Source organism: Poecile atricapillus, chromosome 26 (genome assembly GCF_030490865.1).
Source record: "Poecile atricapillus isolate bPoeAtr1 chromosome 26, bPoeAtr1.hap1, whole genome shotgun sequence".
Classification (NCBI taxonomy): Eukaryota; Metazoa; Chordata; class Aves; order Passeriformes; family Paridae; genus Poecile; species Poecile atricapillus.
This window is the reverse complement of record NC_081274.1, coordinates 2626995-2652228: the sequence shown is the minus strand read 5'-3', so window position 1 is coordinate 2652228 and position 25234 is coordinate 2626995. Positions and strand designations below refer to the sequence as shown.

The 25234-nt window shown below is 53.1% G+C and overlaps 2 pseudogenes; one reads left to right on the top strand and one right to left on the bottom strand.

Annotated features, from left to right (window-relative positions):
• LOC131588512 (zinc finger protein 91-like) overlaps positions 1-25234 on the top strand; it is a 182341-nt pseudogene that overhangs the window by 53864 nt on the left and 103243 nt on the right.
• Positions 17984-19163, bottom strand: LOC131588593 (zinc finger protein 239-like; annotated as a pseudogene).

Genomic DNA, 25234 nt, shown 5'->3' with positions numbered 1-25234 from the left:
CAAAAGAATTCAGAAGGGTGGTATGTAACTGCACAAAGACAAATAGTGTTAACCCCCTTGTTAATGAGAGAAGTTCTACAAATTAAACATAACAAATATCATTGGGGTGCAGAGGCATTGGTGAAATTGATGAAACAAAAATTAATCTCGGTACGGATGCTAACAATGGCAAAATCAACTCAGTGGCTAGACACAGGAACAGCTAGGAAGGATTAGGATAGGAATAGAATCAAGATAACACTTGGCAAGAACCCTCTAGTGAAGTGAAATTTAGGTGGGCCCTGGAATCTTTGCTTGGTCCTATAGCAAACTATCAGAATAAAGAAACAGGTCAGGTAGATACATTAGCAAGAGTCACCCAGGAAAGATTTAAAGAACTAAACGTACAATGACAATTTACTACTCCTGAAAGAGCATGGAGTGTGTGAGTTTTTCTAAAGGGATGGATTGATCATTGTTGTGTCCACATCCCAAATGTGACTGCAGATGTAGAATATGACATCTATCAGTTGCAACAAATAGAGCACGAAGCACAGGAAGAGCAAAAGGATTTGTCTACAAGTTGGTCAGGCAAAATCTTCAAAGGGTTAGGGTGGAATGTGAGTTCATGGATTAAATCTATCATTGAGAATGTGATCATCTTACTAATTGTATTCTTAGCAATTTGGTTAGTTGACAGCATCTTCAAGGGAGAAATACAGAAGAAAACGTCCTGGAACCAGAAAATAATAAAGGCACTGACACAAGATCTACACCCACCATCTTCTGGTTCTCCAATTTGTGACAACATCCAGAACAGTGCTTACATCAATCAAGGATTCGAAGAACATCAAGTATAAACTCAGAAACAAAGGACTCTATCAAGTAAAAACATTTGCACTTATGGTGAAGTGAAAATGCTTTCAAAGGGGGGAATGATAGTAAAAGGTCTTAAAATCTTAGAAAATTCGGGGACATAGAAAGAAAGTTAGGTTTGGAAAGCCCAGGGAAAAGTAGGCCCTGGGAAATGTTAGGCCTTGTGCTTGCTAAAGATCAGGTGAAACTGCACCTGTGTAATCAGTAGATGATAAATGATACAATTGTTAGATGTGATTAGATATAATTATTGTTTAAAGAACATGAGGAACAATGTTAGGGGGCTGGGGAGAATCACGAAAAATCCATGCCTGGGTAAAAACAATGCATGCAATAGAACAATGGAAGTTTAATATGTAAGTTATATAACGATAGAGTATAAAACATGTTCAGCTCAAAACCAAGATGGGTCAGATTTGGGTATGTGTACCCCTGACACCCAGAGCTCTTCAATAAAGCACCTTCATATAATCATTCCGTGACTATGTGTGTTCCAGAACACTAACAGCTCTGTTCCTCTCTTCCAGCCCTTGAAGACATGGCACATAACATCAGCCCTGCCATCAGAAGCCTGGCAATTCAAAACCTTTGTATCCTCCAGGCAGTAGAGAGAACTCAATATTCCATCTTTGGAAACCTGCAAGATCAGCTCCACATGGCACAGAGGACACGGTCTCATCTCTCAGGCCTTGACTGGATGCGCTGCTGGAGCTCTGCTGAGAGCTGATCTGGGAGGCTCTGTCTGCTGGGGCCACCTGAGCCAGCCAGGATTTTATTTTTCTACAAAATTGTTCTTTCCTTATTTTTGTTTTTGTGTTAAGTATGTAAATATAGGATATGTTATAAATACACAGACTCCCAGGAGCTTTCTTTTGCTGCCCAAGGTCCACAGGATATCGGGGAAGAGAGGGAAAAGGGTGCTTGTGCTCAGCAACCTGCTGGGGTGTGCAGTGGTGAAGGGAAAATGGCCAGAAGCCCCTTGGCCTTTGGTGGTTTTGCTGAAGCCACAACCCCTGTCCCAGCCAGGAAGTGCCATCTGTGTCCTCGTGCCCGTGTGGTGCTGGCTGGGCTGCTGAGGGCTCCCAGGTGCCTCTTGATCCAGCTCCTCTGGAGCTCCTGTGGGGCTGCGGCGCTGCTGCCGGGCCACGCTGGGGGAGACCCTGAGCGAACAGGGTGCTGGGAGGCCATGAAGGGATGAGGGGCTGTGGAGGCCCTGACGGGACATGGCAGTGGGAAGGCACAAGGGGGATGTGTGAGGGAGTGGATGGCAGGAGGTTCCGAGTGGATAGGAGGCCCCTGAGGGGCCGGGGTGGTGGGAAGACCTGAGGAACTGGGTGTCAGAGGCCATAAGCAGCCCCTGGGCAGCCGCCTGGTTCCTGACACCCGGCTGATCTGGCGCTTCCCCAAAAAGTCTCCCAGGCCTGCAGCAGAAGCCCTCGAGGCTGGGACACCACCCCTCCAGGAGGGTGGGGACAGCCTGAGGTGTGCCCAGGCTGGGCTGGCTGGGGACATGGAGGGCAGGGTGGTGCTGCCAGGCCACGGCCACTGGGTGCCTGCGATAAGGGGCAGTGGGCAGAGGCAGGGCTGGCGGCCAGGCCGGGCCCTCACGGCTGCCCAGGCCACGGTGCTGTGACCAAGGCTCTCCTGACACAGAGCTCGGGGCCCACAGAGCTGCTGCCACCATGGGGAGGGCAGCGATGTCTCCTCCAGCAGGGCTGCCCAGTCACTGCTGCCCAAGCGGCTCTGGAGCCCACAGAAACAGCAGCAGAGTGTGCACAGGAACAGCAGCAGAGTGGGAACAGGAACAGCAGCAGAGTGGGCACAGAAACAGCAGCAGAGTGGGCACAGGAACAGCAGCAGAGTGGGCACAGGAACAGCAGCAGAGTGGGCACAGGAACAGCAGCAGAGTGTGCACAGGAACAGCAGCAGAGTGTGCACAGGAACAGCAGCAGAGTGGGAACAGGAACAGCAGCAGAGTGGGCACAGGAACAGCAGCAGAGTGGGAACAGGAACAGCAGCAGAGTGGGCACAGAAACAGCAGCAGAGTGGGCACAGGAACAGCAGCAGAGTGGGCACAGGAACAGCAGCAGAGTGGGCACAGGAACAGCAGCAGAGTGTGCACAGGAACAGCAGCAGAGTGTGCACAGGAACAGCAGCAGAGTGGGAACAGGAACAGCAGCAGAGTGGGCACAGGAACAGCAGCACCCCGAACGTTGGCACCTGTGCACTGAGGCGTCCGCAGCAGCCGGGTGCCAAACAGGGGGAGGCTGTGGGCACAGCTGCCTTTGGTTTGGCAAAAGGCTTCAGCAGAATTGGCCACAATGGCTTTCTCTTGACTTGCCAGCCTCACAGCAACGCTTGGCAGCTTCAGCTGCAGCCTGTGCCCGTGACTGACTTGGATGGCCGTGCTTGAGGGCGGGCTCGCCTTCCACACTCAGGTGTCCCAAGACAGCGGCCTTGGCGCCGTCGTGACACAGAGAGAGAGACTCAGAACATGAGAACACAGGAACAGCCTGTTTGGCTCTTTCTTGAGTTTGCTGCTCCTGCCTAAAATAATCATCAGGAGTATATGCTGATATAAAAGTATAGCTGAACACCAAGGACTTTTTCTGTACTGTCTAGAACTAAAACCTTCTGTGACTGTTCAGAGACTATAAAATGCAAGGCGAGAATGACAGCTCTGGTTTGTAAGAGTCCTAAAAATTTTGACATGTGATTTTTCTAGTCAAGGATTTTAATTCCAATGTGGAAACTACAAAAATATTAAAATTTGTTTTCATTGGCAACCGCTTTGAAATGGCATCAGCACACCTACAGGTGTACTAAGGACAGTACTTGGCAATTCATGGCTTCAGATGTGGGAGATAAATATTTTCCCCGGTTTCACCTTGAAGTTGAAGTTTTCCCAGGGCTTTGATTGACTGGTCATTGCAGGTAACTTTAATAAATGCAAAAGGATGTGAAAGCACAATTTCTGGAGAATGTGCACTGGGGACAGAGAGAAAACCTTGAAAACAGTCAGCAGGCTCTGGAAAACTTAAAAAAAATTAAAATTACTAATGTAAAAATTACTAATGTAAAAATAGATGTAGCTCTGTGACTGTTCAAGCAGGACTCTGTCTGTGGATGAAATGTTTGCCTTGCATCAGCTGTAACACAGACAGACACACAGCAACTGGAGCCTTGAACATCAGAGACTGGACTAATGTTTGTCCCATGAAAAGAAAGAGAAGATCCCACTGATACAGGACAGTGCCTCTGTACAATCTAGCCATCCTGGGAAACTCAGCAGCTGATGGTGTTTTTGTGCTACTGCAAACCCCTTCCATGAAAAACATCATTCCAGGAAGGAGCAACATCATCTGACAGATAGCAGGAGTGGCCAGCAATAGCTCCACGAGCTCCTGCCAAGACCCCGAAGGAAGGAGCCCAGCCCCCAATGCATGGGGCTTTGGCTTTGGCCCTCTGGCACAGAAGCTCCCCAGGGGCACAGGTCTCTGGGGCAGGAGAAGGGCACCAGCACTGCCAGGGCTCGGCTGGGGTGGCAGGTCTGCCTCGGTGGGGACTCTGCCACACCTGCTGATTTCAGTGCTGCCAGGCCCCTGTACAGATTCTGTGCAAGGCCCCGTGCCCTTCCTGCTGCAGCTGCCTCGGCAGCCCTGGGGGCTCCTTCTGCTGCCCTGAGCCTGCAGAGCAGGGCAGCGTTTGCTGATGGTTGGAGCTGTTCCTAAAGATCCTGTCAGGCTGTCTTAGACACTTTGGGCAAGGGATTCCTTCCATCCTGGGCCACTTTGGGGGGGATGGGGCGGAACCAGGGCAGGTGGCAGGGCATGCAAGGGCCGTTAGTGACACGGCGCAGCCTGGTAACCATGGAATGGAACGGTGGAATGGAGAAGAGCTGGCGGTGACAAGAGCACACCAGAGTGCCTGGTGCATGCGACGGGACAGGACACGCCAGAGTGGTGCTGTGAGGAGCCCCCACACAGCCCACTCGTTAGTGCCTGACCCGGAGCTTTTCTGAGGCGTAACTCCTACAGCTCACGTTGTGAGCAGACTGTGGGTCTTGGTGAGCCGGAGCTTTCCGTTGACATCTCTTTAGAAGGTGCTCCCAAGGCCCGATTTTGTCATGGCGGGCAGATTCTTCAGGCTATTCAGAGTGTTCCGACGGAACAGAAACACCGACCCTGGAGCTGCCCCAGCAGAACACCCTGAAGAGCCAGAGCAGTTCCAGCAAGGGCAGGATGGTGAGTGGCAGAGCTGGGCCGCAGGGCTGAAGCTGCAGCCAGCTGGGCCCTGCACCATCCCATCCCATCCCATCCCATCCCATCCCATCCCATCCCATCCCATCCCATCCCATCCCATCCCATCCCATCCCATCCCATCCCATCCCATCCCATCCCATCCCATCCCATCCCATCCCATGTGGACATTCCCAAGGGCAGGATGGAATATGGGCTGGGTCTGACCCCTGGCAGTGGCCGTGCTCCATCCCCTGAGCCACCCCAGGGCTGTCCCTGCCTGGGGAGTGCAGGGCTGGGCTGTGTTCTCCGGCCTCTCCCGCAGCCCCTCAGCTCTGGCTGCTCTTTGACAGATGCAGCCATGGACAGGACACAAGAGCAGGAGCCTGCCCGTGGCCGCTTCCACAAAATGCTGAAGGTACCTGCAGCCATCCCCACCTGGGCTGGGCCTGCTGTCACTGCTCAGCCCAGCTCTGCACATGGAGCACTCCTTGGAACATGCCTCTCTTCCCTGTCCTTTGTTCATTCTGCACAGAGGTTCCGCCGGTTCCTGCCAATTCGGCATAGAAAGATCAGCCCCATGGGAACTGAGGGCACAGCTGAGCCTGACTCCGGGCTGACCGAGCTCCAGGCAGAGCCTGATGTCAGCCCAGATTCAGCTGCGCCCTCACAAGACTCTGATGCTGCGGTGAGTGATGCCAGGGCAAACTCTGATGTGGCACTGACTGAGGACATGGCCATTCCAAACACTAGAGAGACTCAGGGCATCACAAATACTGACACTACGCCCCCTCCCACAGTGAGTCACGCACCTAATACAGATGTTTTTGAAAGGGGGGTGTTCCTTCTGACCAGCAGGTAGCCAGCCAGGGGCCAGAACTGGAGGTCTGCCACGATCGTGTGCCCCTTCAAGCCACATCCACAGGGCCCCCTCAGCTTTTGAGGCCAGCACAGTGTGGCAGGAAGGGAAGCACTTCTTGGGAGAAGCTGGGGAAGCTGCTGCCTTGGACAGCGCTCCAAGTCTTCCCCATTCCTACTCTAGGTGCCAGCTATTGTACGGAGCATTCACCAGTGTCTTATGTGCTCCGTTACGGTGGATGCCAGGCTGGCCACTAACATCGTGAGGCTGGCTGAAGAACACCCGGACGATGTGGTGCTGACCCTCCTGCGCTGTGCCCCATCGTGTGACAGGTATGGGGCCCACGTGCCTGGAGAGCTCAGGGCTCACCGGCCTTTAGGGCCCATTGCCCTGCACAGCCTGTCCAATGGGCTCTGCCCAACAGGCAGAGAGGTCCAGGAGCCTCGGGCCCCTCTGTTTCCTGAGGCTGCTGCCAATGCTCCCTCCCTGCCCCTCAGGGCACTGGGGCTTTGTCACCTGGGACCCCACAGCTACAGAGGGCATGGCTCTGTGACTCAGACACCCCTGACACAGAGCTCTGATCCCACAGAGCTGCTGCAGTGATGTGGCAAACCATAGCCTCATCAGGACCAGCAATGGAGAAGGTGCTGCCAACTCTGCTCCATGTGATGGAGAACTGGCCACTTTGCAGCATCTGCACCTCTGATGAGGACAACAAGGACGTTTTTGCTCTGGCTGTGAGTTTGTGGAACTGGCCTTGACTGTCCCCTAGGTCGCTTCTCCAGCAGCTCTTCATCCTCTCCTTGCCTCAGGCTGGGCTGAAACCTGGGCTAGGGGCAGGCCCAGGGGGCACCAGGCCCGCTGTTCCCCCTGCATCTCCCCTTGGGCTCTGCCCCATGGACGCCTTGGCACTGAGCGCTGTCTTGCTGTGCTTCTTTTGCAGGCAACTCTGGTGCTCTGGGTGATTCTGCAAGTGCCTCAGCGCCATGAGGCGATGATGCATTATTCCGACTCTCTCTTTACGGCTCTGCTGTTGCACGTTTTCACCACCACACAGCTGATGCCGGCAGAAGTTGATAACTTCTGGAGAGCATGCCAGCAGGAACACCACCTTCCCAAAAAACCCAACAGGTGCCAGTCCTCCTGTCCTTCCCATGCCCTTGTGGCTGACACCAATTCACCCAATGTGACCTGGGCTTTGCTCTGCACACAGGTTTGCAGTGCAGGCCATGAAGGCTCTGCTCTGCTTTCTGCACTATGACAATGAGTTGATGGCCATGGAGCGCAAGTGTGGCTGGGAAACGCTGCTCCGTGCTGACACCCAGCACTATGCCGTGGGTCTGTTGGCCAGGTGAGACCCCTTCTCACCACTGCCTCTGAAATGTGTGCCCTGTGCCCAGGGTGCCCTACCACAGTCCCTGTGGTCCTGGCCAGAGGGCTTTGCCATTGAGGGATGGCTGAGCAGACTGGAGAAGTCTGAGAAGAGGGTGCCCAGAAGGAGCCCCATGGTCCCAAAACACCCACAAGTCCCTCCAGGGATGCTGGGGAAAGGCCAGATCTCTGTGAGTCATTCCTGGGAAAGGTTTGCCCCCCCACCTCATTGTCTTGGTGCCATTTCCCCCCTTCCAGGGTGATGCGCCGTGACTTGATGCCCTTGTGTTACCATGTCGCACACCAATTTATCCGGAGGCTCATCAGGGAGGAGGCACCTTGGGATCTGTCCTCCCTGGCATTCCTTGTGGAGGTGAGCCTGATGGCCAGCACTACCTCGCTGAGCTGCCTGCCAGCCCTGTCCCCTTGCATAGCCACAGCTGCCTGGGACGGTGCCCATGCCCTGTGCTGCTGCCTGGGCCCAGCCCTGCACAGTTCCAGGCTCCTGCCGGCTGGTTCCCCTGTCACTGCCCTGTGCCCTTCAGGTCCTGGATTGCCTACACTTGAGTGACTGTGGGTACTGTGTCCTTGAGATCACGTCAAGGCAGCTGCAGAGCGAGTGCAGGCAGAGGCGTCGCCTGGCGCTCAGAGGCCTCGTGGTGCTCAGCAAGGAACCCTCGCTGGTGAGAACAGGGCAGCGGCTGAAGCTGTGCTGGGGAAAGCAGCCCCTTGGGCTGGCTGTGATTCAGGAGCTGAGGCAGCTGCTCCCAGCTCTCCTGCCTCACCTGCCTGAGTGCTTTGGGACAGGCCTTTGGCCTCTGGGCCCAGCAGCAGCAGGGTGGGGTTGCAGTGCCAGGGCGGTCTTGGCACTGCAGCCGTTCAGGGCTTCCCAGCACAGCCTTGTGTTCCACACAGGCCGCACATACACGCAGACTGTGTCGAAGCTTCCTGCAGCTGCTGAGTGACACAGACGGAGAAGTGGTCAGCATGTCTCTGTCTGTGTTCACAAATCTGCTCAAGAGAAAACATCTTCGTTTATCAAGGAATGCTGCCCCCAAGCTTGCTGAGCCACTTGTGCCTCTCTTTGACCATGTAAGGCTCTGTGCCCCGGCCACGGGCACTGGCTACTGCCCACACAAACTTTGGTCCTGTGGATTTTCAGGCCTTTGCCCAGGTGGGCTGGAGAAGTTGGCGCTGAGATCTTTTCCTCCTTCTTTCCTCCAGGACAAAAGCCACGTGCAGGTGCTCTCCATTCACCTCTTCTGCAAGACCATGAACCTGGTAGTGGAAGAGGGAAAAAAGGCAATGGAGGGAATTGTGAAGCAGAGCCTGCTCCCACTCATTTTGCACTGCCACGATGAGAACCTGCGCGTGGCTGATGTGAGGTTTTGTGTGATGCTGGTTGATCTCTGGCAGGGGGCTCGGCTGCTTCCTGCTCTGCTGCCTCCCAGGCTGCAGCTTCCTCCTGGCCTTGGCACAGGGATGCAACTCCTGTGCCCTGGGCAGCAATGCCATCTCTGCATCTCTCCAGGCCTCTCGGGAAACCCTGCACTGTGCTGCCACCTTCTTGAAGAACACAGAGCTCCTGTGTGTGCTGCCAACAGAGGATCTGTCGAAGATCGCCGAATGTGTGGTAAAGGACGGCCTGGAAACCCCAGCCTCAGCCTGGAGAAGCTCCCTGGCCCCAGTGCTCAGTGTGTGGGGCTGGCAGCTGTGGCCCAGTGCTGCACCCAGGGGAGCCAGCCTGTGCCCCACATGCTGCTCCCTTCCCTGGGCCACACGGGTTCCTCTCCAGGCTCCTGTGGCCCCGAGCCGGGTGTCGATAGAGCCCCAGCCCAGTGGGGCTGCTGGCCGGGCCTCAGGGCTGGGCGGGCACGGGAGGCCGGGGCTGGCCGCAGGCAGCGCCCGGCCGAGGGGCAGAGCCCGCACCAACCCTTCTCTCCTGCCGCTCTCTGCAGCTGGCACAGGACGAGAGGCGAGCGGCCGAGCAGGTGAGCCGGGCCCTGCCATATCTGGACAGCCCACAGGAGTCCCTGCGAGAGGCGGCCGTCAGCTTCATCGGTGAGCCACGAGCCCGGGCTCCCTCCCCGCCCCGCCGCAGCTCGGCCCCAGCCCCGGCTGCTGCCCCGGCAGCGGCACCCGGGCCCGGTGCCCTGGAGCCCCGGCTGCCCTCGGGGCTGCTGCTGCCGGCCTCTGGCAGCCGTGCCCTTGGGCTGAGTCAGGATGCGGCAAGGGCCCGGGCTGAGCCCTGCCGGGGCGGGAGGCCGTGTGGCCACAGGGCTGGCAGCGCCGCTGGCAGGGAGCTGTGCTGCTGGGGCCCTGACAGGCTCTGTGTTCCCAGGCACGGTCAGGATGTTCATGAACAAGGGCGCGCAAGGAAGAGCTGCAGACCCTCAGTGAGGGTGAGTGAGAGCAGCAGGCTGGCACTGGGGGCTGGCGGGGGGCACTTGCAATGCCTGGGCAGGGAGCTGCAATCCCTAGCCCAGCTGCAGAGTGCTTCGTTCCTTGTCTGGGTGAGGGCGGTGTGGGCAGAGAGCAGAGAGATTTCAGGGACATGGGTGGGAGCTGTGGCCAGCACCTTCTGGCTGATCCTGTTGTCTGGTCCACTCTTGTGGCCATTGCAAGAGCCAGGTGGAATGTCCTTGGGAGGAATGTCTCCTAGGATCCCTGCAGATGCATGCCCTGACCGTGCCTCTCCTCCTCTCTCCTCCAGCCACTCAAGCCCCGAGGAAAGACACCGCTCCATCCCACAGCAACCAGAATATCCAAGCTCAGTTTGCCAGTAAACAAGTGTCCCAAGAACAGCAGCAGGAGACACTGAAGAGGACACTACCTCCCAGTGCCACTGGAGACAACTGGCACAGCTGAGCCTGTGGGATTCTCACGGGGCTTCAGCCCTCTCCCAGCCTGTAGATAGCTCCCTCCAGCCCTCAGACTGTGCCCATCCCCTTTTTTCCCTCTATTCTTCCTCCCTTTTGACAGCTCCTTCCCTCCAGCCCTCAGTCCATGCCCATCCCCTTCTTTCCCTTTCCAGTTCATCCCTGTTAATAAACAGTTTGCCTTTTTCACTTAACCTGCATCTCTGTGGAGCTGAAGGGTCACAAATCCAGAGCGCTGTGACACACAGGCCCCTCCTGCCGTTCTCTCCTGCACCGTGTTTTGTGCAGAGACGCAGAGGAAGGAGCGCAGATCAGGCTGGAAAGGTCCCTGTGCTGAAGGCCTGGATCCACAGCATTGTGGAGTTAAAGGTGTTACTGAAGGCCAGTAGTGGGACAAGGAGCCTGTGTGTGTCAGGGAGCAAAGTTGTGTCTAAGGCCCTGCCGTATTTGGTCCTCTGTTGTGCACACCAACAGGATGACAAAGAACAGACTTTGAAGGAAACCTTATGGGTCGACTGCTGGGAATTTGACCCTTAAGAGGAACAATGGATTGATCAATTGATGGGAAGTTAGCCTGTGAAAGAGGAACAGTAACAATGAGGCTGTTATTGGCATGGTGACCTTACCTCCTGTACTGGCCAAGGGTGAGATGACATGGTAACTGGGAAAATTCCACTCCAGGGGAGAAGGTAGGAGGCTTGGTTCTGCAGAGGAGAGGCAAGAAGGACAAAATGCACGCCTTTTTGATGCAGGGCATGCCCTGAAGGTGCATGGCCTGCCTGCCCCTCCCATTGGAGCACCATGCTCCATCTCCTGCCGCTGCTCAGTGGCTTTTCACCAATCCAGAGGTTTGTATGTATTATTTGCAACAGCAACTAATAAAATAAGACTTGCTTTGCAATTTTGTGCACGGGCATCTTCCAGCACCCATGATGTTCTTGGCAACGAGGATGGGATGCCCAGAGCACAAAAACCCATGGTGTTTTGAGCACGTGTGAGTGAAAAATGGACGCATGTTTGAGTGTGGGTAAGCAAACAGGGACAGGGTTTGGGCAGTGGAGTGTATGGTTGTGTAATATATGTTGGTATAATTTGTGTCTTATTGTACACATATAAAATCATGTATAAAAGCATGTTTTATGTAAAACAAAAACCACAAGCAACTTAAGATTTCAAAAGCAGCTGCTGGAAAACCAGGAATTTGCAAGAGAATGACCCAGCAATTAAGATAACACTGAGAAGAGCTGGGTCCACCCAAGCAAGATAAGCGCTCTAACGACTCGGTGATTAACGCCTGATACCGACCTGATCTGATTCTCCAGGACCATACATCTCAATGTCGGTTTCCCAAAAAAAACTACACAGACTAAAAAGAAAACTCACCACGATTCTACATCTCAAAGCCTGCTTCCCGAAAAACCACTCAAACTTCATCTTCTTCTCAGAAAACTTGTTATAAATTTGTATTGTGATATTGGCTTTCGCAGATGAATATTATATGTTAAATACATTTTAGCTATGTATGTACTTTTTTCTTGTTAACAAGTTTTAAGCTTAAAAGAATTTCCTAGGTACAAGGCAAGGAAACCCCAGAGGGCAAGGACAGTTGAGCCAAAGCTGCTTATCAGGAGAACAATAGAGCCCAAACTGTTATCAGCAGAAGATATGAAGCCCAGCTGCCCTCAAAAGGAAGGATGAGAGGCCCAGATGGTTATCAACAAGTGACCATTTGCAAAAGAAAGGAAACCAAACTTCAAATAATGCTGACCAGCTAGAATAATGATGACCAGCAAAAAATATGCTGAACAACAGAAAATAAAAAAATTGTGGAAAAGCATGATCTAAGAAGGCGGAACCAGGGAGGGGACATGTTTGAATATGCATAAAATCCTCACAGCAGGGGGGGATAAAAAGAGTATTCCCAAGATACCAGGTGTGTTCCTGGCAACCCGCCAGGGCACCCGGCCGTTTTAACCCTTTGCTTTATTTCTTTTGTCTCCTAATTGTCTTTTTGTTTATATTAAATTCTTTTTTATAATTTATTAAGTGAATCTCGTTTTTAAGAATAGGGCTGAAGAAACATTTCCAAATGCCATCCTGGGAAAGGAAAGGATGTGAAACAGCGCTGGGGAAGAGCGTCCCTCGCACAGCCCTCAGAGCTGCCACCATGCACAAGATGGCGGCCGGGGCTGAGGCGGTGCCACCATGCACAAGATGGCGGCCGGGGCTGAGGCGGTGCCACCATGCACAAGATGGCGGCCGGGGCTGAGGCGGTGCCACCGTGCACAAGAGGCCGGCCGGGGCTGAGGCGGTGCCACCGTGCACAAGATGCCGGCCGGGGCTGAGGCGGTGCCTCTCAGAGCGCTCTGCAGCCTCTGCCAGCCCAGCCCCAGCCCCGGAGCAGCGCAGGGCGGGCAGAGCCCCCTTCCAGCCGTCTGCTTCAATGGACATTGACAGACACCCGGGCCACGGACACAGGCTGACACCTTTGCTCTGTGCACACAAACACGAACCAGACACTTGGGAACCTCGGCTGGCAGCATTTTCAGGGGAAAATAGAAAGAAACTCCAGGGTTTGAAGGTTTTCAAATAGAATATTTCATTTGCCAAAAAAAGGACCAAAAGCAGAAAGGGCCATCCCAGCCTGTTTCTTCCATGCAGGAATAGTGTCACAGTGACTGTGAGCTGATGAAGACGGAGATGGGATTTAATCCAAAGCAGATTGTGCAGTGGGTGCTCACCTGTGATATGTATCCCTCACAGTACCTATTTATTTGGAACACTAGGAAGATTATGAGCCTGGGTAAGATATTAACCCTTTCAATACAGAGATGAGACCTACAAACCTTGTTCTTCTCTCCAAGGACTGAAAAGGACAGAGTAACAACACAAAAAAGAACAACATAAAAACATCAAAGTCAGTAAAAAAAGTCAAATCTGAGACAGAAAAAAAAATGAAAAAATGACAATTGAAACTAAAATATTCTTAGTAAAGCCATAGAAATATACAATGATATACTAAAATATCTCCTTTAATTCATTAATAAAGTATAAAAAAATTTCAGACTGTAAATCTAAACAAAAGCATCCATTAAAGAAACCAAACAAATGTTAAAGTAACTGTAATCCCATAAAAAGTTTGAACAGAAAAACAAATAAAAACAATAAAATGCCCTTTGCCCTCAGGGAGAGAAGATGAAAACTTCTGTTCCCAGAGATGATCACAAAAACAGATGAAGAAAACCTTTGCCTTCAAACAACTCATCCTTAAAATAACACCCCATGAATTCAAAACCCATAGAAACACCTCTAGGAGGGCTGTAAAAATGAGAAAAATGTCACGATAGCAAAATTTCTTCCCAGACGGCTGCTATTTGTAAATATAAAAAAACACAAAAAAATCTGTTCCTCGTAAAAAATCCTCCATGACGTAACAAGAAAAACTTCTGTCCCTACAAAAACTAATAAAAAACTATCGTGTAATGAATACTGTGTTAACATCCCAAGTTCTATCTCTACGTTGTCAGGTAAAAAAAAAAAAAGGCAGGAGAGAAAAAGCGTTCTGAAAGTTTTATTCTAGTTTCTCATTCTTGTAGTCCTGTTAATAAAGTTTCTTTATTCCTTCTAAGTTTTAAGCCTGGTTTTCCCTTCTCCTAATCCACATCTCACAGTGAGAAATGAGTAAGTGCCCTGGAGATTTCAGACAGCGCTAAACCCACCACATTATTTAGTGCATTAGGCAAAAAACTCAAATTAGTGAATCTCAGCCACTGCACCAGGCTGAAGCTGAGGATCCCCAGCCAAGCTCAGAGGGAGGAGAACACAGCATTTGTGGGATCCTTTCCAGTCTGACTTGCTTTAGCTGCACCCTGGGGGAGGAGAGAGCAGGAGAAGGGTTGGCTGAGTCCTCTCCCCTCTGCCTTGCCCTTCTCTGCTGGATCCTCAGTTCATCCCACACCCACCCCAAGACTCCATCCCCATCCTACTGGTGCTGACGGGATTAAAGGAGATAAAGAGGAGATTAAAAAGATAGAGAGGAGAGAAAAAGAGAAGTTTAAATGCAGTTTAAATATGAAAGAAATGCATATGTTAGTGACTGCTGAGAGTTCAAAGGGAGCTGAAGGGTTTGTGAAGGGACAGGAGCCCGTGAAGGGCTCAGGAGCTGCTGCTGCTGCCGGGAGGGAGGAAATGCACCAATGGCTCCCAGCAGAGTCTGTGCTTTGAGGCTCTTTCCCAAACAGCTGCAGGAGGGAAAGCAGCTGAGTTTGGAGGAAGAGTTTTCTGCTGAGGTTTCCTGTTTGGAGCTGTCACAAGCTTGAGCTGCTCAAGGGAAAGGCGGCTCTGCTTCCAGCAGGGCCCAACTGCACGGGAGCACAACTTGGTTCCCTGGCCCTGAGCCAACGGGCAGCAGCAGCTTCTGTTCCCTCCTGGCTCTTGTGTCATTTCCAGCACCACAAGACACACCAAGAAAAGCTCCTCCAGAACATGCCATGATCAACACAACCTGATTTCATTGCATGAAGGAGCTCTGACAGTCCCACGGGCTCAGGTTTGTTTGTCAGTGAACAGAGCAGGGAAAAGCACAGACACATTCCCTGCACAGGGAATTCACAGGAGGAAAGTGCAGAGCTGGAGGATGTGCTTGGATACAACGTTCCCACGGCAGTTTTGGGGATAAAATCGTCAGCAGAGAGAAAAGAAAAAGTCCTACCAAGGGTGGGCTGGGGAGGGCTGGTGCTTCCCGGGAGGCTCCCGAAGCTCAAGAGGACAAAGCCCAGACCTTGTCCAAGCTCGGAGCTGGGTCTGAGCCAGAAACCAGGGGGTGGCAGAGCCATTGCTGCTGAAGGGCTTCAGATTGCCAAAGCTAAAGTGTCCAGTATCAAGGAACAACTTGAGGTTATGGAAGTCCCAGTGCCCACGTTCCATCCCCTCATTTCAAGCTGAAAGCGGAGCTCCACTTGTGACTCTGCTTTTTAATAATCAATGTCAAACTTCAACAAAATTCCCTTAGAAAGACCCCATGAAGGTTCACACTGTGAGAGCTCACTCGAGGCAGCCCCAACTCCTGCCCTGGTTCAGTCCCTGTCAACCCCACTGTGCTTTCCAGCTGCTTTGCTCCAGCTCCCCCCAAATCACCATGAATTCCACTGAACGGAACCAAATCCAAATCCTCGTGGGTCGGGACAAGGGCAGGGAGAGGCCACTCAGGGATCACCATCAGGGGCACAACAGCCCGACATGGGGAAATGAACTGAACTTAGGACTGAGCAAATCAGACCAGGAGAATGAGGATTGAAATCAATCTTGAGAAACACCTCCTCCCGCTCCTGAACTTTTCTGTCCGGGCCGCTGCTCGCGGGGCACAGAGAGGGACCCGGCCGTGCCCCTCCAAACCTCCCTGGGAATCAGCCCAGAGCCCTCAGCCTTCCTTGTACCCATCCCCGGGGCCCCTTGTCCCTCCCAATGGCTCCCGTGTCTCTCCCAGTCCATCCCAGCCTCTCCCAATCCATCCCAGTCACTCACAGTGACCCCGCCTGTCCATCTCGCTCCTCCGTGGAGCCCCTCGCCCCTCAGCCAATCAGAGCGCACCTCTCTGATGACTCATCAGTTGCCGGGCAGATCGACAGAGCCGAGAGCCCCGCGCTGGACTCGGCCTCCCAGTGCCGCGCACTTCATTCCCAGTCCCTCCCAGTGCCACCACAGTCCCGCCCAGTGCCACCACAGTCCCGCCCAGTGCCACCACAGTCCCGCCTAGAGGCCCCAGAGTCCCTCCCACTCCTTTTTAGCCCATTCCCAGTCTATTCCGAGTTCATTCCCCTTCACTCCCAGGCGCCCACACTCTCTTCCAGTGTCCCAGTATCCACTCTCATCTCTTTCAGTGCCACCCCAGTCCCTGCCAGTCCATTCCCCGTCCCTCTCAATGCCACACCAGTCCTCTCCACTCTCTCCCACTGCCCCGAGCGTGTCCATCTCGCTGGTGCCCTCCAGCTCCCAGCCCGGCCCCGGCCGCCTGCTCTGCTCCCTGATGGATTTCTCCCCTGCCCACATCCAGCTGAGCTGCTCCCAGGGCCAGCAGCAGCTCTCGGGCCACGTGCTGGCCACTGCCGTGCTCCCCAGCGGGGACTGGAGCCAGCAGCTCCTGGTGCTGCTGGAAACCGCCCCCGGCAATGCGGGCTCAGCTCCAGCTGCCAGGTGGAGCACGTCAGCCTGGAGCACCCCCTGAGCCGGCACTGGGGCACGGCCCGGCCCCCACAGCGCCGGGGGCAGCGGGGGAGGCACTGGGGGGGCCCAGAGGGGGATTGGGGTGTGCTGGGAGGAACTGGGAGGGAGTTTCAGATAGACTGGTTTAAACTGGGGAAGGGATTGAGGTGCTTAGGATGGCTGGGAAGGGGTTTGAAGGATGTTGGGGAGGGTGGGATGAGGTTCTGGGGGTCCTGGTGGACCCTGGGAGGGAGTTTGGGGGTGCTGGGTGTCACTGGGAGGGATTTGAGTGAGCCTGGAGGAGCTGGAAGGAGATTGGGGATTGGAAAGCAGGGATTGGGATGAGGTTGGTTGAGCTGGGAAGAGACTGGGAGGGTTCCTGATAAGTCCTGGTGGGCCTGGAAGGGACTGGGAGAGGGTTTGGGGGTCCTGGGGCAGTGGGGAGAAATTGGGAGGGGGCTGTGGGATCCTGAGAGGAACAGGAGGGGCTCTGGTGGGTCCTGGGGAGGCTGGGAAGAGACTGGCAGTGATTTAGCAAAATAGTAATATTGATCCAGTATCAACATCAATCTGTTATTGGACAAAAAACCTCTCCAACAGTTTAAAGTTACAAAGTGGATGTTTAATCACAGCACTGGGCAAGTGCGGGAGTCACCCCTTAATACACACTGCAAGTTGACAAAAGATTCCAGTGTCTATTTATTTAGAAAAGTCTTGAATATCCAAAATACTAATACATATTAATACTAATGCATGTGCATAATGCTAACACTTCCCATTCCCCACTTTGGATTAAAATGCACTGTAATCAGTTTAAAATGTCATTACACCTGCGTGATGGGCTCCCTAATTTGAGGAGGGGGTCGTTTTGGTGAGGAGGGGTCATCAAGAGATGAAGGAAAACCACCCTTCCTCACGCTCACCTTTCTACCTTTACAATGGTTGATATTACAAATGACATTTGGTACAACTCCAGTTTCCTCCCTTGTGACTTTGAAATGGGTTTCCAGATGTAAGGTCTGTGATCTTCCTGAACCCGTTGATCAGTTTCTCTTTTCTCATTATAAGCACAGCTGAACAAACATACAATGACAAGAAATTTTTTACCTCACTCCCAAGTTGATTATCTCAAATCCTGCTTCTCACTTAATCATTAACTCTGACTACTTCTAGCAAGGCCTGTCTCTAGCTGAGATCTCCAAATTTTCTAAAATACCTAATTTTTTAAAATTAGTTAGTCCAAAGGAGGTTTCAGAGGGTCCTGGGTGAGCTGGGGGAGACTGGGAGGGTCCTTGGAGGGGCTTGGGGTGTCTGTAAGAGGTTTTGGGGGTCCTGACCCCTGCAGACCCCCAGGGATGCTGTGAAATGCTGCCCACAGCAAGAGGCTGATGGGGATTAGAGTCTCTGTGTTGGGCTTCGCCTTTCTGGCACTGGGGCTCGGATTCTGCCTGTGCAGGAAGGTGACGGGGGGGGTCCCAGGGGTCGTGTCCTTCCCCCCCACAGAGCCTGTGTGCTCCCCTTGGGCCCCTCAAGTCTGGTGTCACCCCCTTTTCTCTGCCCACACAGCTCCTGAGGCAAAAGGTTCTCGAGGACTGAAAGTCAACAATTCCCATTGTCATTCTGTATCCTGTTGCATTTTCATTCCCCTGGCTTCATCCAGGTGCCCACAGGGAGCCAGGAAGATGTGGAGCCTCCCAGCCAGGTGTCTTCCCAACACGGATCACCAGGACCACGGATCACCAGGGCTCTGCCCAACGGGGGTCACTGGGGATCATCCAACGCTGATCCTCCCATGGGGGATGGAGCTGGAGCAGCGCACGAAGCTCTTCCTGCACTCGGGGCACTCGCAGGGCTTCCCTTACTGGTGCCTCCGTTGGTGTTTGGTCAAGGCTGAGCTCTGTGAGAAGCTCTTCCCACACTGGGGACACTCGTAGGGCCTCTCCCCAGTGTGGATGCGCCGGTGGACGGTGAGGTTGCCGTTCTGCTTGAAGCCCTTCCCGCAGTCGGGGCAGCGGAAGGGCCTCTCCTCTGTGTGAATCCGCTCATGTAGGAGGACATCAGAGCTGGTCCGAAACCTCTTCCCACACTCGGGACACTCGTAGGGCCTCTCCCCAGTGTGGATGCGCTGGTGTTTTCTCAGGGCAGTGCTCCACCCAAAGCTCTTCCCACATTCCAAGCAGGTGTAGGGCCGTTCCCCTGTGTGGATCACCTGGTGTTTCATCAGGTCAGAGATATCTCTGAAGCTCTTCCTACATTTTCCACACTCATAGGGCTTTTCCCCAGTGTGGATCATCTGGTGATTCCTCAGGCTGGAGCTCCGGCTGAAGCTCTTCCCACATTCCCCACACTCGTAGGGCTTTTCCCCAGTGTGGATCCTCTGGTGCCGGATCAGGTGGGAGCTCTTTCTGAAGCCCTTCCCACATTCCAAGCACTTGTGGGGCTTCTCCCCCAGCTCTGAGCTCTGGCTGGATCTCTGGCCGTGTTCCTGGCACTGGGGGGATCTTTCCTCCCTGCAGCTCCCTGGACTGGGTTTGCAGCTCCTCATGTGGGATCTCTGGGGCTTTTCCTCCTCCTCCATCTGGCCAGGGTGAGGGAATGAAAATCCTGGTTTGGGGAAAAAACAAGAGGACAGCGCTTTGGGGTGGGGATTCCTCCTTGCCCAAGTTCATCTCAGGAAGTCATTTGGCATCTTGTGTCTGTAAGAGCCTACTACACACCAAGATTCAGCCCAAACATCCTCCAAACATAAAAACACTGATCAAAAACTACCCAAAAACCAAATTCAGTCAAACCTCCTCCAGAATAAAAAGATTCAGCCCCTGCAAAAAAACAAACCACCAACATTTAGCCCAATAAAACTCAGAAACACCAAGATTCAGCCCAGTGAAAATCATGGATCCCCCTCTGCAGTCACCTGCTGACTGTGGGCAGGGCAACACTCCTGGGACTGCACATACAGGGAGGGAGGAACCTTCTGCTGTTTCCTCTTCCTGCTCCTCCTCCTCATGTCTCCCTATGCATCCTCACACTCCACTTCCTCCTACTACTACTCCTCCTGCACAATCCCACCTTGTCCTCCCACGTGAATTTTTTGACCATTCTGGTCTTCAACCCTGCTTCTCCTTCCCTTCTCCTCCTGCCCCCAGGCCCAGCACCCACTGCCGCCTCCCTCTTCCCCCCCAGTCCCACAGCATCCCACCGCAGGGGCACGGATGGAGCTGGGCCAGCTCGGCCTGGGGCAGCGCTGGGCTCTCGGCCGCTTCCGCCCGCACTCGCTCCCCACTGCAGCCGCTCCCGCCACCACAGCGCGGGGGGGCCCGGCCTTGGCGCTCCCCCCTCCCACCTCCCCAAATTCCCCTCAAGGGGGGCGCCAAGGCCCGGGGGGGAGGGGCGCAGCTGGGCTCCAGCTGGGGAACGCTGGCAGCTGCGCCTCTGCCTGGACACTGATGAGTCATCAGCGCCGCGCGCTCTGATTGCCTCAGCCCTGCCTGAGCCCTGCGCCTGCACCAAGGGGGGACACCCTGCTCCAGGGGGGATGGCCCCAAAACGGGGGAACCCCAGCAAAGGAACAACAACAAAGGCTCTTTACAAACTGATCCCGTCAACCTCATTGCACATAGGGCCAGGGACGTGGACATAAGGAAGTGACAGGAGGAGCCATCAGCTGCACAAAATGTTATTAATTGATGACACAGACTGCTGCTCAGCCAAGGTCCTGCTAAATTCATCAACTTCCAGAAGGACAACAAAGACTTAACACAGCCATCAATATCGTTACCTATACAAAAGTGGGGTGCATATTAAAGGGGTATGTAGGAGGTGCATTGGGAAGTCTGTACCTCTCCAGGACTTCAGCCAATGGGGAAAGGTAGATGTGACCAAGAAAATTAGGATGAAAAGGAGGCTTTGTTCTCCAACAATTGGAGAAATCTCATTAGAAATGTCCCACGGCCTCACCCATTGTTATGAATGAAATTACTCTTGCAGGACTCCTCTGTCTTCCTTGTGGACAGAAACCTCTGGGGATGTCAATTTTTCCACACACCTTGGGGCTCCTCCGCAATTCCTTCCACCGTCCGGGCCGGCGGGCACTGAGTGCAGCTGAAGGTGCCTCACCCAGTTTGGGGGATCGGCTCCCTCGGCTGGCGGCGGCACCGGGGATTGATTGGGTACCCGAGAGTGAGCAGGAGACAGACGAGGGACGGATCAGGGGGGCTCTCAAGAGTCGGCAGGGAGAGAGCACTGAAAATCTCAGCAGTGACTACAGCGGGATCTTCGGGGAGTAAACATGGCAGGGCACCCAGGGAGAGGACAAAAGGGAAAGCCAGAATGGGGTCCCAGCAAAAGGGATGAGGATCCCAAAATATCTCTCAAGGCTCCATTGGGAGCATGTGGAGGTAGTTTGCACATTCTCCCAGAGGGAATTAAGGAAGGACATGGACACCCAGGGGGGCAATAAGGGAAGTCCAGAAGGGATTTAGACAACAGGGGATGGATAGTGTTGGTGTGCTGGGAAGGGACTGGCTGAAGGGGAGTGTGCAGGAATGTGCTTAAGGCAAGAAGCACCAGGAGCAATCTATGGGGTGAGAAAAAGGATGATGGAAATGAAGAGGAAGAGAAAAATACCGAGGACTGGGATGTTTCACTGAAGGGTCTTATCCTCAGAATTTGCCAGCTGACTCAGATCCTTTGTATCCCAGTTTTCCAGGACAGGAAAAGAAGGAGGTGAGGATTTCAGGGGGTTTCTCTGAGCTGGGAGCGGCAGGAGCGGGCGCAGAGCTGCGGCACCGGGAGCACGGGCTGGGGGCCTGTGGGGAGCTGTGGGGCCGGGCCGGGGCTGTGGGGCAGCCGGGGCTCAGCGCCGGGCGCTGCCTGAGCCCAGCACCCCCCGGGCAGGGCCGGCAGTGGCCCCCGGCCCCCAGGAGGCTGCGGGACGCCCCGGCCGCTGCCCGGCCCCGTGGAGCTGCCGGCCCTGCCCGCCGGGGGGGCCGCCTTTGGACACTGCGGCAGGACAGGGACCGGCTCTGGGATACGGGCTGGGGAGGGGAGCCTCAGCACAGCCAGCACCAGGAAGGAACAGCTCAGAAATGGGGATTAGACCTGCAAGGATCCAGATCATCTTTTAAGCATTTTGTGCTGGGTCCCTGCAGAAAGGAAGGATTTTGCAGAAAGCTCAGCAGCTGCCACAGGATGAGCACCCACAGGCACTGAGGGGGGCTGCAGCAGGGCCACAAGAAGCCCCTGCAGCACTTGCTCCCAAAGGCTCAGCAGCTGAATGCAGCAAGGGATGAGCAAAAGGCCAAGCTGAAGGCAAAGGCCATGGCACAGTTCCTACAGCCCCTGAGGGATCAAGCCCAGGGCCCAAGGGGGCCCCAGCACCCAGGGGACACCCTCGGCCACAAGCACCTGGCACAGGCATTGCCCTCCTGGCCAGGGGACAGCCCACCCAAACAGCCCCTGGCAAGGAATCAGCCTTCCAGCTGCAGGGCACAAGGACACTGCAAGCACAGACAGGAGCACCCTCAGCACCAGCAAGTCCAGCCCTTGATGGACACGGATTCTTAGCGGTCTCACAGCTCCCATTCCACTAGGGACCCACCACACTGCAGCCCTTGGGAACATCCAGGGTGGCTCTGGATCCAGAGGAGACCTTTCCTGATGGACACAGGGGCCTCTCCATCCACTCAGAATCTTACACTTAAAGGTGCTAGGGAATATTTTAATTATTAAGGCACTAAGTGGGAAAGATCAGTGGGTGTGTTTTATTCAGCCACTATTAGCAGATGTGGGGGATGGGTTTGAAATGCAGGAATTTTTATTTGCTCACAATTGTGATTGTAATTTACTGGGAAGGGATTTGATGGCTAAATTGGGAAAGCAAATTAATGTTGCAAAAGGTGATACAGAGGCTGGTTCTGTTGTACCTCTGTGTCAAATGTCTGGCAGAGCCTAGGCTGAAGTGAACCCACAAGTGTGGGCAGCCCCGGGGAAATTGGCAAAATTAGATATGGAGTCTCTCCAAATTTCCCTGAAGCAACCAGGACAAGAGGTGTCAAAAAGCAATCCCCTGTTCCAAGGGAGGGAAGGAAGGGCTCACAGCCTGTCTCTGTGTCCTGCTCAAGGCACGGCTTGGGGAGCCAGGGATGGCTCCCTAGAATGCTCCTATCCTGCCAAACAAGAAATCCAATGGAATCCACACAATGCTGCAGGACCCAAGAAGAAGAAATGAGATGATGAAACCGAGGCACCCCACACTCTCAGATCCTTACACCATCCTCAACCAGGTGCCCTCCTCACACTGCTGCCATTCACAACTTGATGCAAAAGATGCTTTCTGGGGATCTGCCCACTCCCAGAGGATGCAAACACAATTCTGCCTTGGGCTGGCAACAAGAGGTAGAAGGGAAAATGCTCAAGACATGGACGGTCCTTCTGCAGGGATGCACGGAAGCACCGGCCTGATTGGGGCAAGCCTTGCAGGAAATATCAAAGGAATTGACCTCACCCCCAGGGACTGGCTTAATGCAGGATGTGGATGACTTGATCCAGTCAGGAGGACAAGGAGAAGAGGTAGAGGAAGCCTCTGTGAAATGGCTTCATTTTCAGGCAAAAAACCAGCTTTGAGTATCTGAAGGAAAAGTTCAAATAGTGGAGAAAATGTTTAAATATTTGAGACCTATTTTGACTGAAGGCTTGTGGTATATTGACCCTGAGAGGGTCCAGGGAATCTCAGAAATAGCATTTCCCAGGACTAAAATGGAGATGGAATTATTCTTATCATTAACAGGGAATTGCAGGAGCTGGATTGAGGATTCTCTCTTCTAGCCACAACACTGTGTGACTTTTTTACTCCCAAATATTCTCAATGTTACAGGGTGGACATAAGAAAGAGAACAAAACTTAACAAAATGAAAAAATAAAATGATTGATGCCCCAGCCATGGCTCTTCCAGACTCAGAAATCTGAATTGGAAGGGAATATTAAACAGGCCACCCCTGAGCCTGCACTGAAGGCAACGCAGCAGCAGCCAGGGCTCCCCAGCGGGGGAAGCCCCTGGGCCTGCCCACAGATCCTCTGCTCAAATCCTCGGCCTGGCCACCCTCCTTTGCCATCTCCAGCCACTGCGGGACAATCCTTGCTCTCACTCTTGCAGCTTCAGGCCTTTCTGTGCCTGCCCTCGCCACAGCTGCTGGGGAAGGCACCGGGACAATTCCACTCTGCCTCTCAATTCCACTCACACTCTGCCCTGCCTGGGATTAGCTGCTGCCAAAATAGACCAACTTTAAAATGGCTTAAAAACTTATTTCTCTGGTCACACTAGGTTTGTCTTTGCCTTGGGGAAAGGAATTTTAATGTTTCTTTTCCGCCACTCAGCAGAGATGTGTTTAACATCTCAACAGACTGCATAAAGGTAACAATTGAAATTTTAAATCAGCTGGGAATGAGAGGATATAAGGTGTCTAAAGAAAAGGCACAAATTGCCCAGCAGACTGTGATTTACCTGGGGTGTGAAATCTCACAAGGACAATGTAAGCTGGGTACTAATCGTATTCAAGCCATTTGTGCCATTCCAGAACCCCAGAACCTGCATGAGCTGTGAGTTTTCCTTGGGATGACAGAGTGGTACCACCAGTGGATCATGGACTATGGACTAATTGCAGAGCCCCTGTATGAAGCCCAGAAGACACAACCGCTTACCTGGGGCAAACCACAGAAGGAGGCCTTCCTCAGACTGAAGGAGGCATTGACAACAGCTCCGGTGTTAGGATTGCCTGATTTATCCAGAGATTTTCAGCTGTTTGTGCATGAAAGATCACACCCAGCACTGGGAGTGCTGACCCAACATTTGGGAAGCTGGAAAAGGCTGGTAGGCTGCTTTTCCAAACAACTTGATAACGTGAGTGCCGGATGGCCTTCATGCCTGCGGGCAGTTGCAGCCACTGTGATGCTGATCCAAGAAGCCAGGAAACTCATGATGGGTAGACACACAGATGTCTATGTGCCACACATGGTGACCACTGTTTTAGAACAAAAGGGGGCCATTGGCTATCTCCAAGCAGGATGATGAAATTCCAGCTAATCCGAACCAAGCAGGATGATGTCACACTAAAGACAGCTAACCTTTTGAATCCAGCTTTCTTCCTTACCAGCAAACACATCTGCCCAACGAGCAGAACTGGTTGCTTTAACCAGGGCATTAGAGATGAATGAAGGGAACAAAGTAAATATCTGGACTGATTCAAAACATGCTTTTGGAGTGGTGCATGTACACAGGGCACTGGGGAAAGAAAGAGGACTGCTGTCTCCTCAAGGCACACACATTAAACATCAAGATGCAGTCCTGCAATTAATAAAAGCAGTACAAAAGTCTGAGCAAGTAGCAATCATGCACTGAAAAGCTCACCAATCAGGAAACTCCAAAATTCATGAAGGAAATCGGAAAGCAGACTGGACAGCCCGACAAGCTGCTCGAGAAGTGCAAACTGCAATGGCATTGATACCTTTAAAAACTAATGTATCTCAATTCAATTTACCCCCAGAACCAAAATGTTCAATAAAAGATGAGAAATTGGGACGCTCACTGAATGCACAGAAGAATTCAGAAGGGTGGTATGTGACTACACAGGGACAAGTAGTGGTACCCTCCTCGATAATGAGAGAAGTTCTGCAAATTAAACATAACAAATGTCATTGGAGTGCAGAGGCATTGGTGAAATTGTTAAAACAAAGTTTAATTTCAGTACAGATGTCAACAATGGCAAAATCAGTAATGTCAAAATGTGAAATTTGCTTAAAGAACAATCCAGTGGCTAGATGACAGGCACAATTAG